Source organism: Narcine bancroftii, chromosome 9 (genome assembly GCF_036971445.1).
Source record: "Narcine bancroftii isolate sNarBan1 chromosome 9, sNarBan1.hap1, whole genome shotgun sequence".
Lineage (NCBI taxonomy): Eukaryota > Metazoa > Chordata > Chondrichthyes > Torpediniformes > Narcinidae > Narcine > Narcine bancroftii.
This window is the reverse complement of record NC_091477.1, coordinates 11,096,353-11,112,040: the sequence shown is the minus strand read 5'-3', so window position 1 is coordinate 11,112,040 and position 15,688 is coordinate 11,096,353. Positions and strand designations below refer to the sequence as shown.

General features: G+C 43.8%; 1 protein-coding gene across 8 annotated transcripts in view; it reads right to left on the bottom strand.

The window, feature by feature from the left end:
* spry4 (sprouty homolog 4 (Drosophila)) overlaps window positions 1-15,688 on the bottom strand; it is a 122,220-nt gene that overhangs the window by 64,764 nt on the left and 41,768 nt on the right. For 2 of the 8 annotated variants that reach the window (XR_011344710.1, XR_011344714.1), the window contains exon 2: window positions 14,703-15,327. The exons of the other annotated variants lie outside the window; for them this stretch is intronic. The gene's annotated coding sequence lies outside the window, so the exon portion shown is untranslated. Of the gene's footprint in view, window positions 1-14,702; window positions 15,328-15,688 lie in introns of those variants that run through there. 8 annotated transcript variants of the gene reach the window in all.

The following is a 15,688-nucleotide window of genomic DNA, read 5'->3' as shown; positions in this document are numbered from 1 at the left end:
AACAGTCTAATAACCTACCAACACGCATCTTTGGATTGTGAGCGAGAACCAGGGAAGCACACACAGTCTTAGGGAAAACGTGTGAAGTCCACACAGTCAGGGTTGAACTTGGGTCACTGGAGCTGTGAACCTTTGGCTCTTTAATTGTGTTTAAACCTAGACACATGGCTTGGTAACAGGCCCTTCTGGACCATGAGCCCAGGCCACCTAGATACACAAATTAACCTACAATCCCCGTACATTTTTGGAGGATGGGAGGAAACCAGAGTTTCCAAAGGAAACCCATGCAGACACGGTGAGAATGTACAAACTCTACACTGTCTGAACCCAAGGTCTCCCTCATTGGAGCAATGAGCCTGTAGCTCTATTAGCAGAGCACAGCGGTGAAAAATGTGGGTGCAGTCTAGGTTAGTGTCCATTAAGATAGACAGCCAGTGACTTTTTTCCCAGGACGGGACTAGCAAATACCAGAGCACATCTGTACAAAGGGAAGGGAGGAAAGTTTAAGAAAGACATCAAGGGTAAGTTTTTTATACAGAGAGTTGTGGGTGCCTAGAATGCCTTTCTGGAGGGTGGTGATGGATGCTGGAACATTGGGGGCATTTATTCTATCTCTAACTCTCATAATTTTGTATACCTCTATCAGGGAGTGGTATACCTCATTCTCCAACGCTCCAGAGAATAAGGTCCTAACTTGTTTAACCTTTCCAGGTAAATCTGCTCCTCAAGTCCCAGCAACATCCCAGTAAATCTCTTCAGGCAGTACCAGAGGTCAGTCTTGAACCCAGGTTGCTGGAGCTCCACCAGCTCTGCCACTATCCCAACCTACTGGCACCCATAATCTAACTACATCCAGCTGACCCAAGGCTGACCACAAGCTGCTGTTCTGTGGATGACTCATTCAATTCACTACCAGTTAAATTAAAAGCATTTTATTCTGCACCAAGTCAAATCAAGTCAAGCTTATTGTCATCTGATTGCACAAGTAAAACTCGACGAAGCAGTGTTTTCCAGTCCTCGGTGCAAAACACGCAAGCACACACCAGACATAACCATATACAGACAAACAAAACATTTGCAGGACAAGTACTCATATATACAAATAAATAAATAAATGTTATTTCATGTAAATGAGAGTCTCGGATGGTTAGTGTGAGCTGTTCCTTTGGTCGATCAGCATTCTCATTGCCCGTGGGAAGAAGCTGCTCCTCTGCCTGGCTCTGATACTCCTGTCACTCTTTCCAGACAGGAGCAGCTAAAAGATGGTATGTGCGGGGTGGAAGGGGTCCCCAAAGATTTTGCATGCCCTCTTCAGGCAGTGAATTGGGGAGGTGGGGGAAGGGGGTTGGGTGGAGGGAGGAAGGGAGACTCCAGTGATTCTCTCGGCCACTTTTATGGTCCTATGGATTGACCTCCAATCCATTTTTCCGCAGCAACTGGACAATACCATGATGTAGCCGGCCAGGACACCCTCAATAGAGCTCCTGTAGAAGGCTGACATAATGGTAGCCAGTAGCCTTACCCACCTCAGTCTTCCCAGGAAATGCAGTCTCTGTTGTGCCTTCCTGACAGTGAGGAGATGTTGAATGTCCATGATAGGTCACTAGCTAAGTGAATTCCAAGGACATTGATGTTTTCCACTCTCTCCACTACAGAGTTGTTGATGTGTAGTGGAGGGTGGGTGTTTTCCTCCATCCCATGAGTAGAAAAAAGCAGAATCAGTTGCAGGTAAATGGAATCCCTCAGTTAAAATAAATCATATTTTATATTGCTCAAAATCTTCTGCAGGGTCAGATTTTCCTTACGTGCCTTCAAGGACTGAGCAATTTCAATTTTGGTTTTTTTTTCACATCCTTCAGTAACAAGGTTGTGTGCCTCACCCTTTGAATTGAAGAGCTCCTACATGCTTTAAGCATTTAGTGCAGAATCCGTAGTTTAGACCCAGCAAACCCGCAGGCGGTGAGTTCAAACCCCATCAGCACTGTGTGGAATTGAATTCAGTAATGAAGGTAGTAAGGGGGAAATTACCATAAAATTTGACAGATTGATGTGAAAATCTAATGTCCTTCAGGCAAGGAAGGAACCCACCTGGTGTGTGAGGATTTGAGCTCTATGGTTGAAGATAATGCTCTCTAAGGAGAATTAAGAGTGGGCGAGCTCTCCACTGGCCACCGAGACAGAGGTGCACCAAAGAAGAGGTACAAGGACTGCCTAAAGAAATCTCTTGGTGCCTGCCACATTGACCACCGCCAGTGGGCTGATCTCGCCTCAAACCGTGCATCTTGGCGCCTCACAGTTCAGCGGGCAGCAACCTCCTTTGAAGAAGACCGCAGAACCCACCTCACTGACAAAAGACAAAGGAGGAAAAATCCAACACCCAACCCCAACCAACCAATTTTCCCTTGCAACCGCTGCAACCGTGTCTGCCTGTCCCGCATCGGACTTGTCAGCCACAAACGAGCCTGCAGCTGACGTGGACATTACCCCTCCATTAATCTTTGTCCGCGAAGCCAAGCCAAAGAAGAAGACTATCACCCGTCTGTCATGAGATTAACTTAAAATAATTCTGAATAATGGTCTACAGTTACTTGAGTTCTCTTCGCTCCGTTGCTTGCTGACCAGGTGAACAGAGATTTAATTCCACCAAACGAGATTTTTAAAAAAATTTCAAGTTATTTTCAGCTTAACATCTCTTTCGTCGCCAAGTTATATTTTCTCCTAAATAACCATTTATATTTAATTTCATTTCCAGTAGTGTTTCTTCCTGTCCATAGTTAAATCTTGCTCAACTTGCAATACCTGAGCTGGCTTCTAGGTCCAATTCTAGCCCTGCCTGTTTATCGCTGCTTACCAATTTGCATCAAATTCCAAACCCTGGTCTCGAATGAAAATTGGAAACAGTAGGAAACCCAACACTAATTCCTGTAATACCTCAATTAACAACACACCATCCCTACCCCCCACCAACACCGAGAGTTTTCAAACTAGTGCCTGCTGCTCCCTCCCCTTCAGTCCTTGCTGTTTACCTTGAATCTTTATCATAAAGCTTAAATTGTAGTAGTTCATGAAGAATCTGGCCAAATGCTTTCCGGATGTCAAGGTAACATTGAACCACACACTTTTCCACATTTGAAGCATTTGTCTGGAATTCTGTCTGGTACTTAATTTAAAGTTCTGCCATTGTCACAATTTTCCTTCATGCATACTGTTAGCTAATCGGCAATGTGCAAATCTGGCTTTCTCATCTTCTTTCCATCCTAGTATTGACCCTTGCAGGACAGATTTCCAAGGTACAATCTAACATTTGTATCATTAATATTGGTAGAAGAAGCAGTACAGTTAATTTGATCTCCTAATAGTGAAAGAATCATAGTCACCCAAAATGGAAACAGGCCCTTCAGCCCACCGGATTTGATCCAAGCAACAAGCACCAATCTAATTAGATTTTACCTAAATTCCCATTAAGCCCTCCCAGATTCTACCATTCAGCTACATACTAGGGGCAAGTTACAGTGGCCAGCTGGCCACTCATGTCTTCAGGATACACACACACACACACACACACACACACACACACACACACACACACACACACACACACACACACACACACACACACACACACACACACACACACACACACACACACAGGCTCAGAGGGAGAATGAGCAAACTCAGCACAGACAGCACCAGTGATCAGGAGTGAACACAGGTCATAAGATTTGTGAGGTTACTATTCTACTCAGTGTGTCACCGTGCTACCCAAGTTTCAGAAGTGTTCTAATTTCTTTTCCAAAGTCAAACATATGAAAGAAGTTATAAGGTGGCATGGTTGGTGTAGCAGTTAGCGCAATGCCTTTAAAGTGCTGGAGATCGGGACCTGGGTTCGAATCCCGCGCTATCTGTAAGGAGTTTGTATATTCTCCCCATTTCTGCACGGGTTTTCCACGGGGCTCCACTTTCTTCCCACCATTCGAAACGTACTTGGGATGGAGGCAAATTGGGTGTAAATTGAGTGGCATGGACTTGTGGGGTTAAATGGCATGTTACCGTGTGGCATGTCTAAATCTAAAAAGAAAATGAGAATTTGACACCCTTTATTACAAATTAGAATTAGCTCCTAAGAATTGTAGTTGTCCATCTGTAAGTCTGTCTGTCACTGATAGAGTAAAAGAAAATTTAAATTTAAAATTTTCAAATTTAGACTACAGGCCTTTCCGACCCACGAGCTCGTGCTACCCAAATACCCCAATTGACCTCCAACCCCTCTACATTCTGAAGGGTAGGCAGAAACCAGAACACCCAGAGGAAACCCATGCAGGCATAGGGAGAATGTACAAACTCCTTAAAGACAGTGTCAAATTCGAACCCACTGTAACAGCGTTGTGCTAACCGCTACACTACATTAACTGCCACCCATGGAAAGGATTTGAATTTCTTTACCCCCATGGAGGATGTCTGTGAGTATATAAAAATAACATCATCATCATCCTGTTCTCCTCCAAGCTCTAGCCTAACTTAAATCAGAATCAGTATCTGAATTTATTGTTATGAATGACCCAAAATTCGTTGTTCTGAGGCAGCATTGCAGTCCAAATAATGCAAAAAGTTGCATTTAAAAATAAATAAATTAGTGTAAAAATAAAAGAAAGTGAGGTAGTATCTGTGTTTCATTGTCCGAACAGAAATCTGATGGCAGAGGGGAAGAAGCTGTCCTTGTGCCCTAAGTGCTCATCTTCAGGCTCCTGTACCTCCTTCCCGATGGTAGTAGAGCGAAGAGGGCATGGCCTGGGTGGTGTTGGTGGTGGTGGGATCCTTAAGGATAGAGGTTCCTCTCTTAAGGCACCACCTCTTGCACGTATTTGCATTTATTCACCATTATCCTTCTGGTACCTTAGAGTTCTATCAAACAGCATTTGTTTCCTCACCATATAGACTGCAGTTATTCAAGAAGAGTGAGAGCACTCAAAAAGCAACAAGGGATGGGCAATTATTGATATCTACAGCCCAAGCCTTGAGAGCGTCTTCAGCAAACTGCTGCTGAGGATTTGGAAGTGGTTGACCAGAACAATATGTTCCACGCAGGAAAGAGTTAAAATGTGAAATGATAAGGTAAGAAAAGAAGTCAATATAGCATGAATGTGTGATGCTATGTCCCATTGAATGAAACTGGAGCTGTGAATTTTATAGGTCTCTCTTTACTTTGGGGAGGAAAAGCATTAGACCCAATCTGGATTCAGCTATGACAGGTCTAATGCCTGGGGTGAGATTTTATTACGAGGTTGTGTAAACACAGCAGATTCAATACCCCAGTGGATGATTGTTATAATTTCCTAAAAGTATTGTTTCATCCACAATGGTGAAAAGGGTCTGAAGTTCAAAGACAATCACTCGTCACTCAATCAGGAGTGAGACCTGTTTCTCAGGCATCTTGCTCCATGTTTACAGAGGCAGTCTGTGGCTGATGTGCTGTGTTCCTCTTACCTCCTGACTGCTTTAGCAGACACTGGGAGAGAAGAAAATGTAACCCTTTGAGGACTGCACTGGCATTTCATCCCTGAAGTCATGTTCCACTCGCCTTCACCCTCAACTACAGATTGCTTCGACAAAGGCCAAACACAATTCCTGCTGCTCTCGAACACTGCTCCCTCTCTCCTGCTCCCAAGCACGTTTTCCCCTCTGTAATTCCTGCTGCTTCCAAGCACGGTTTCCCCTCTGTAATCCCTGCTGCTTCCAAGCACCGTTTCCCCTCTGAAATCCCAGCTGCTCCCAAGCACTAATCCCTCTCTCAAGTGCAAACCTCTCCCCATCATTCATCAGCCTTTTTCTCTTCTACCTTCCCACCTGCACCTGTCAGTCTGTTCTCCTCTCCCTGCCCCTTTATCCTTCCTCTCCTCTCCTTCATCCCTCTCTCCACCTTTTTATTCAGGCACCTGCCTGCTGTTTGGTCATATATTGATGAAGGGCTCAAGCCCCAAACATTGATTACCCTAACTTCGTATTGATGCTACATGACTTGCTGAGTTTCTCCAACACACTTGTGTATTGCACTGGTCCTGTAAACACGATGTTTACCTCTAATAACAATTAACTGGCCAGGAACAGCATCGGGAAAACTGTAAGCAGATTTTCGGGAAGAATACTAAAAGAGATTTTTAAATGGTGGGGAACTATTGAAGTGAACAAGGAAGTGTGGAGAAGCTGGGCAAATGCACTGGAGAAACTCAGCAGGACTCCCAGGATCGATAGGAAGTTTTTGGGCCTGGCCTCTTCATCAGGTAAATATCAAACTACTGAATGCTGCTGCGTGGACAATTATCAGTGCAGAGGATCGTGAGCTACTCTTTTTTTACTTAAGTAGTTGAGTAGAAAAGTGATAGATTGAGACTAATCTGGGAAAATAAATGCAGCAGGAGGAAAACTTGGAAATTCTGACTTAATTCCCTCTCTATGGTGTACATAATGGGGGCAAAGATTCAAGAAAACTGACAATTTCTTCCTTTTTAACCAGTTTGGGATGTGGGGCGGGTGGGGGGTGGGGGGGGGGCAGCGATGTTGGGCAGATAGAGCTAGGCCAAGGCTGCTCCACAGTGCTGTAAATTTCCATCATTCCATAATTTTTTTGCTTCCTCTGCGCTCCATCCCCTTACCTGCTTCCACCTGCCATCTATCAGTCTCTGTCTCACTCCTTCCTCTCTTCCATTCCCCAGCAATTTCCCTCTGCACTCCTGATGCGGGGACTCAACCCAAACCATCGACCATCCCTTTGCCTCCCTGAACCCACTCAGTTCTTCCAGTGGTTCGTCTTGAGCGCCAGGTTCCAGCATCTGCAGGCCCTCCTATCCCCAGCTGCGTGAATCTTCTCTGATAAACAGGAAAGAGAATGGGCCAAGGTCCCACCATAAAACTCATCGCAAGAACTTTCAAAGCTGCTCAGCATTCACAAGCAAATTACTGCAGATGCTGAAAAATAGAAATAAAACAATAAATTCTGGTAACAGTGATATTTGTGCAGAATAATTAGTGATAATGTTTCAGATCAAAGCCTAACTCAATTTCTCTCTTCGCAGATGATGTCTGATCTGTTGATTCCTTTGTCATGCTCTGCACTTATTTCAGTGAGAGCATAACTAACTTTGTGCACTTCCCCACTTAACCCCCCCCCTCCCCATCCCTGTCCGAACTATTGATCTCATTTTGAGATCATTGATTTTTAGAGCTGATAGCTTTGTGAAGTAGAAAAATCCAAATTATTCACCACTTCCTGGGAGAAATTCCTCCACAAATCACTTCTACTAACCCAAGACCAAGATTATAGAATATTGGAAATTTGCAGTACAGTAGAACCTATTCATTCTATTGGCGCCAAGCCAACGAAAGATGCACCTGAGTGTTAAACTAATTTTCCAACCTTTATATCCTTATCTCTTCAAGTTATAGTCTTTCAAGAAATCATCCTGGTATTTGTAAAGCAGCCTTATCAAATCTTGTTGCAATCTTAGACTTCAGACGAGTACTCCAGCCCCCTGCTACTTTCATCTTCCTAAATGATGGACTTGCATTTTAGTTTGATGATTAAGATTCAAGATTCTATTTATTGTCATGTGCACAAAATTTGTTTCCCTTTGTTTGCCCTGTAAAGGCACGCAGTCACCACTTGTCCAGCACTCCTATCCAGATGAGAAAGAGGAAACAAAATAGAGTCCCTTCGGAGACATTAAGTGTCTGTGGATCAAGACAAGTTTAATGCCATCTGATTGCACAAGTATGACCTGACGAAACAGCGCTCTCTGGTCCTCATCTGTTGCTAATTTTTCCGATCTACTAAAACTTTCATCACAGCTTCGACTTTCCATTCCTGTCAACAACTTTCTTTCTGCTATGAGCTGACCCGAAATGCAGACCAGCCTCAAATAACTGCAATCTTTTACTTTCCTGCCTTAGCTAATAGACGAAAGCATCCTGAATTCCTAGTTTACGCCTTGCCTGACTCCTGTGATTCTGAGGCCTTGGTGTAGCTGACCCAGATAAAAGAAATGTGTCTATCACGACCAAGGGCTGGTCATGGTAGTCAATGGGGGAGGAGGTTGGTGGATCTGGGACCGAATGTGCACTGGGTTTGATTAGGTAGTAAAATACGAAAGTCTGCAGACATAATTCTGGTGAAACTCAGCAGGTCAAACAGTATTCTTTATGCAGCAGGGATAAAGATAAATAACCAAAGTTTCTGGCTTGAACCCTTCACCAAGGTATGAATAATATGTAGGCAGGTGCCTGAACAAAATGGTGGAGGGGCAGGGGGAGGAGCACAGTCCTGAAGGCAGGAAGTTATGAGTGGATAAGAGGGAGAGGGAACACCGGCAAGCAGGAAGAGGAGAAATGGCTCTGTGAATGGAGAGAGAAAGGATGGAGAGCTAGAAGAATGAAGGGAAAGGGAAAGGGAATGGAGAGAGAAAAGAGAATAGGTTAGCAGAAACCAGAGAATTTGATGTTAATGCCATCTGGTTGGAGAGGGCCCAGACAGAAAATTCAGTGTTGCTCCTCCAATTTATGAGTGGTCTGGGTAGGACAGTACGAGGCCATGGACAAACATGTCGGCAAGGGAGTGGGGCACAGAATTGGATGATATGATCATCTATCATCAGTTCCTCTTGACAGAACTGTTTTTGTACCTGATCAGCCATCCACTGATCTCCTCCATACATGACCTAATGTCTTGAGTAGGGCACAGGGCAGATTGATGGTTAGTGTTGGCCTCGGCATTGAGTTGGGTCTGTGGTCAGATAAGGCATACATTTTAGGAGGCCTATGGCGAGGCTCGTAAGGTTTGATAAGGTTTGGCAAAGATCTCGGGAGGAGCTTGCAAATTGGATCCTCGTGGATATTGAAAAAGGCTATTTGAGGAGCTGGTTGAGAAATGGGTGGCTGGAAGGGATCAGAAGCTTCCAGATTATGGGATTACAGCAACATTTCTGGGTGGTGCCAAAAATGAGGTCAAGATTTTAGGTCATGATTGAGAAAGATTGCATTTTTGTTCGGGATTTGTGTGAGCCTTGGAAAATCATAAACAAAATATTTTAAAAAGTATTTTGATCATGGAGAATTGAGGAGGAGATTGGTGGATGGATACTCAGTTGTGCTGAGATGGGCTGATAAAATGACTGGTCATATGGTTAGGCTTCTTGAGTGCTTGAAGAATACAAAAAATGACCCAGAAACAATTTTCAGTGCATTTTTCTTGCTTATGTTTGCAAAGGAATGCAGTTAGATTGATGGGAATGGCAAGTATACTGTCAGAAAATAAGCAGCACTGCACATTGAGAGGAAGAATAGTGAAAGAGGATGTTAAATGGTGAATGTTTAGTAAATACTAGTGCACAGGGCACCAGTTGATAATATCTGCAACATTCGTTAATATTTGGGTGAGTAGGTAGTAGATGAATGATGATCTAGTAACAGGACGTGCAGGGTTGGGGAAGGAGTTGGGAAATGAAACTGTTGAGATTACTCTTGCAATGAATCACCGCAAGCCCGGAAGGCCAAGCCCCCTCTCTGCCTCAACAATTCCATGACTCAGCCCAAGAACTACATTCAGGATGGTGTGATGATACACGTACTAGAACTACTACCTCATAGTCCCAGTGCTCAAAGTTTAATTCTGGCGCCGTTTATGTGAATGATCTCCCTGTAAAGGCATGGATTTCCCCTGGGAGCACTGGTTTCCCACCTCGAGCCCCCCCGCACATCCAAAAAATGGATGGGTTGGTAGGTCAATTGGATACCTGGTAGTGGCAGTACAGTTAGAGCAATGGTTAGTGCGACGCTGCTACAGCGGCAGCAACCAGTGTTCAAATCCGACGCTCTCTATTCTCCCTGTGTCCATTCTCTCTGTGTCTGCGTGAGTTTTCACCGGGTGCTCTGGTTTCCTCCCACAATTCAAAATCATACTGGGGTTGTAGGTCATTTGGGTGTCATTGGATGGCACGGGCTCAAGTCTAAGTGCTTTTTAAAAATCTAACGATGAGAGGAGTTGATTTGAATCTGGGGTGAATAAATTGGATTGGGGTAGAATTAGTATAAGAGGAGTGGCTGGTCAACATGGCCTTGATGGGTTGAAGGGCCTCCTTCTGCACTGTATGACTCTCATGAGGGAAACTGCTCATGGTAATGATTGATATTCAGAGGGAATACACAAAGAATTACTGCAGCAACTTGACAAGTCAGACAGTATCCATGATTAGAGATGGTCAGTCAATGTTTGGGTTTGGACCCTTTAGTGTTCCTCAGCAATTCTTTGTCCATTCAAGATTCCAACATTTGCAACTTTGTGTTTTTCTATTCAGAGGAAATAGGTACCCTTGCATATTAATCTGGGAACTAGGTATCGGGCAATCATGGAGCCTGCAGATGCTGGAGCACAAGAGCAACGCCCAAAAGTAAAAACACAAAACCAGAGAAACTCAGCAAACTGTAGCAAAGATAAAGATACATAACCAACGTTTCGGGCCTGAGCCCTTCATCAAGGTATGAGCAAAATTTAGGTAGGCTTCTGAACAAATAGTGGTGGGGTGGGGAGGGGCAGGGGGGAGAGCACAGTCCCAGAAGCAGGGAAGAAACAAGTGGATAAGGGAGGGAGGGCACACCAGCAAACAAGGGGAGGGAGGATGACTCTGTGATTGGAGAGGGAAGGGGGTGGAGGGCTGAAGGAATGAAGACAGATTGATGGGGAAGAAAGGGAGAACAGAGAGTAGACCAGTAAAAACCGGAAATGCCTGTCTGCATTTTGTTCAGGTGCCTGCCTACATTTTGTTCAAAACTCGAGCCCAAAATGTTGGTTACGTACCTTTATAGTCACATTACACTTGGTTCCCTAACCCTATCTCGGCTGCACCATTTCATCAGATGCAAGGATCGACAATGAGATAGACAACAGACTCGCCAAGGCAAATAGCGCCTTTGGAAGACTACACAAAAGAGTCTGGAAAAACAACCAACTGAAAAACCTCACAAAGATAAGCGTATACAGAGCCGTTGTCATACCCACACTCCTGTTCGGCTCCGAATCATGGGTCCTCTACCGGCACCACCTACGGCTCCTAGAACGCTTCCACCAGCGTTGTCTCCGCTCCATCCTCAACATCCATTGGAGCGCTTACATCCCTAACGTCGAAGTACTCGAGATGGCAGAGGTCGACAGCATCGAGTCCACGCTGCTGAAGATCCAGCTGCGCTGGATGGGTCACGTCTCCAGAATGGAGGACCATCGCCTTCCCAAGATCATGTTATATGGCGAGCTCTCCACTGGCCACCGTGACAGAGGTGCACCAAAGAAAAGGTACAAGGACTGCCTAAAGAAATCTCTTGGTGCCTGCCACATTGACCACCGCCAGTGGGCTGATAACGCCTCAAACCGTGCATCTTGGCGCCTCACAGTTTGGCGGGCAGCAACCTCCTTTGAAGAAGACCGCAGAGCCCACCTCACTGACAAAAGGCAAAGGAGGAAAAACCCAACACCCAACCCCAACCAACCAATTTTCCCCTGCAACCGCTGCAATCGTGTCTGCCTGTCCCGCATCGGACTTGTCAGCCACAAACGAGCCTGCAGCTGACGTGGACTTTTTACCCCCTCCATAAATCTTCGTCCGCGAAGCCAAGCCAAAGAAGACACTTGGTTCCATGAGAAGGGTTCTTCCCTCAGCAGTCTGGTAGATCGACTCTAATAGCCATATAAAATAAAGAATAAGGACATAATTAAAGAGTAGACAGTTGCAAAAGGGAAAAAGGATCAATTAATACAAAGCAATGCAGCATGAGATCATCGGTTTGAGGTTCATTCAGAATCCAGGTGGCTGGGGTGGGGGGGGTGGGAGGGGAAAGAACCTGCCCTTCACCAAGTTGGCATGTTTTGCATGTGAACATTCTCCCCTATGGGAGGAGGGAAAGGAGAGCGTGCCCATGCTGCTACGGGTCCTTTGGGATGTTAGCTGCATTTCCCATAAATGCCAGTCCATAAATGATGGGATGTATGAGGGGCCTGTCTTTACTTTGTAGACATTAACAGCAAGTCTTAAATTCATGTCCGCTACTCTAATTTATGGGAAACAAATTCATTGATCTGAAATGTTTCTCACTTGCTTCATTGAACTTTCAAACTAATCAAGCTCATTTGAAATAAATAACCAACAACTATTATTATTGCAACAATAAAATAAAATTTTGCTACTTACTTTCTTAACAGCAACCATATATTTCTAAGTGATTTACAGGACAATTAATACAGTACTTTTAAGGTTCCTTCAACATATATAGATTTTACTTTAATCAGATAGCCCCATGCTTCTGTTCCAATTGAAAATCACTTGGCAACTTGACTATGCATTTGACAGGCAAAAGCTGCCATTCTTTTTTTTTTGCTGGCTCCAGTCTGGCTCCTTCCTGCTGGTTAATAGAGGACAGAGACTACTAACTGCTTCCTAAATATCATCAATGCACACTGTAAATTTCCACTCCCCTAGGCGTTCCTGAGTCCTGTCCTTAACCTCCAGTCACAAGCAGCGAGCCTTCTCTCTGCCCTGCCCTGTATCCTATTGTCCAACCATTTTCTCAGAGGTCATACAATGCTATTTATTCTCCATGCCTATTTGCTTGGAGAAGTCAATTCTGCAATCAGTTCTGCCGGTTTCATCAGGAACAAGCTACCAAGGCATTAACAAAAATCACAAAATCCCTCAATCTTGTCACTCCTATCACCAGTAGGAATCAAAACGGTCGACAGTTGCTGGTTCCTGCTAATGGCCATTTCATAAATGAAAAGATCATTCACAGATGTTTATGTTCTGCCCATCTGTAGTGTGGAGAATATTGATTGTCACGTGACCCTACCAGCAACTACCTAGTCAGAAGTCACATCTCCTGTCAACCACCCATTGTTGCACACCTGATCATCGGCCCCTTTAATCACCTAGTGATTACATGGGCCGGACATTTCAACTTACTCTACTATTAAGTCCACCATGAGGAGAAGCTCTTTCTCTTTCGCTCTTTGGCCCAGAGACGAACCCTGCTTCCCAGGTCCCGATCTGTGGACAATGCTGGAAGTCGTTGGTAAGGTATGCACTACAAAGGGATCGGGGCTGTTCTCTATTGTTACAGTGGGGTGTTGCTAGCATGTGAGCTGTGCCCACATTATACAAGGTGGGTAGTGTTCAGTAGGTTTTGGTTGTGATATAAGTCCATACAAACAGTTGTTAGTGTCAGTAATTACTGTATCCGATTGTTGTAACTGTGTTTGTATGTGTGCAAGCATTGCTATTATCTGTAGTGTTGAGTCTGATGTGACTGATTAGACTGTGTTGTGCGATTGAGAGTTCTACTGTAGTGTTATCCCGGTTGCGAACCCCTTACGTATGTTTCAATAAAGATCATTCCTGTGTTCAGCTTGTGCCCCGTCTCGTTGCTCTTTGAAGCCATCAAACTTATTTCCCATCCCACACAACACCATCCAATTCTTAATCCTCACTGCAATTATTCAGGATTTCCTAAATCCTCTGATAAACTCAAACTTCACTCCAGAGACCAGCATAACGAACTGTCACTCCCAATTCTACGCATCTCACTATTGTTAACATCTCTTCGGTGGAAACATCTATGAAGGAAGAAATGCTGCTTCTTATTAACTAATTGAAGTTAAAGCCTTATAATCATAACATAATCTTCCTGGCCCCAAAATATCTTTTAGCAAAATAAATTATTTTGAAATGGTTTTTTTTACCATCAGAACAATGGTATATTTGGGACTGTATAATCTATTTTAACATTAGTTGAGGGATGAATGTTGGCCAAGACTTTGCAAAAAAAAAACAACTCTGCTTCAAAAATGGTCTCATGAAATCTTTTATGTCCAACCCAAAAGGTTGTGGTCCACAAAAGTTCAGCATCTCCAATGGTGCATCATTGCCTCAATACACTGAATGTCAGCTTACATTTGACCATATTTTTATTATCTAGCATGGATGTAGCCATTTGACCTCTTGTGAAATTGTACACTTATATGGACATTAAGTAGGAAATAAGTCAAAGCAACTGTTAAAAAGGCAAACCTCTTTCAAAGGAGTGAAAGGAGATTTGACATGCTGTCGAATCTATCAAACTTCTACAGACACGCTGTGAGAAGGACACTGACTGGTTGCATAACGGCCTGGTTTGGAAGTCCAATTGCTGAGAAACATAGTAGACTGCAGAAAGTGACAGACCTAGTCAAGTCCATCACAGGCGTTGTATAATCTATTTTAATATTAGTTGAGGGATGAATGTTGGTCAAGACTTTGTATTTAACCAAGACCTCTTATCATTGCCTCAAGAAGGCAGCAACATCATAAAGGATTCTTTTCACCCCTCTTCATGCTATTAATGTATGGTCCAGTGATCACTGAGGGATCAGAAGGCGAGTACATTTAAGTTCTTGGGAGTCACTATCTCAGAGAATCTTTCAACATACAAAAAGCACGTCAGCACGTCTACTTCCTCGGAATTTTGAGGAGGTTTGGCATGACATTGGAAACTCTGGAAAATGATTACAGATGTGTGGTGGAAAGTGTGCTGACCGGCTGCATCACGGTCTGGTGTGGGTACACCAATGCCCCTGACCAAAAAGCCCTGCAAAGGGTAGTGGACACAGCCCAGGACATCATGGGTAAAACCCTCTCCACCACCAGCAAGGAATGCTGCTGTTGGAGAGCAGGAGTAATCATCAAGGATCCACACCACCCAGCACACACTCTGTTCTCACTGCTACCATCAGAAAGAGGTATCAGTGCCACAAGACTTGCACCACCAAGTTCAGGTACAGCTGCTCTCCAGCATCAGACTCTTCAACAACAAACTCAATCAGGGATTTATTTAAGGACACTTACTTTTGTACTTTATTGGCTTTTTTCTCTCTCTGTATTGGGCAGTTTGTTTACATTTCTTTATTTGTCTACATGTGTACGCACAGTCAGTTTTTTTTGTACTACCAATAAGTGGCAATTCTGCCTCACCTGCAGGAAAAAAGAATCTCAGGGTGGTAAGTGATATCATTTATGCTCTCTGACAATAAATCTAAATCTGAATCTGAATGAAATCAGATATCCCTTGGGATAAAGTTGGCAGCTTTGACCAACTCTTTTTAATTGATCATTCCAGAGTATCCACAGGGATGGATGGCTGACAATCAATGGATTGGGCTCAACTGTAATGCTCTTCTTTGTGAAAAGCCTTCTGGTGTTCACTCTTCAGTCTCGGAGATGGAATTGCCCTCTGCTTGAGTTATAGATGGATATCCAACATCTTTTGAAAGAGAAAACAAATTAGTAAAGCCAAAACCACAAAGTGAATCAAAATTACTCAGGTGCCTGATCTCATTTTGTGGTTTACCAACAGAATGACTTCATATAATGCCAAAGAGCCACCATTAATGTTTTTTTTTTGAAGCACAATAATCAATTCTAATTTTGACTGATTTTTTTTGTACAAGTATTGCACTGGATTACTTAATGCAGAAAAGCCATATTTTTCTCAAGGGTGAGGTGAGTCTGAGCTGATATTTATAAGAAGGAATGTGATCATCTCAGCAACCACAGGCTGAAATGTGGGTGAGAGAACATTTGTATTTAACCTCCAATATTTACCATGTTTGAGATCGTGGAGG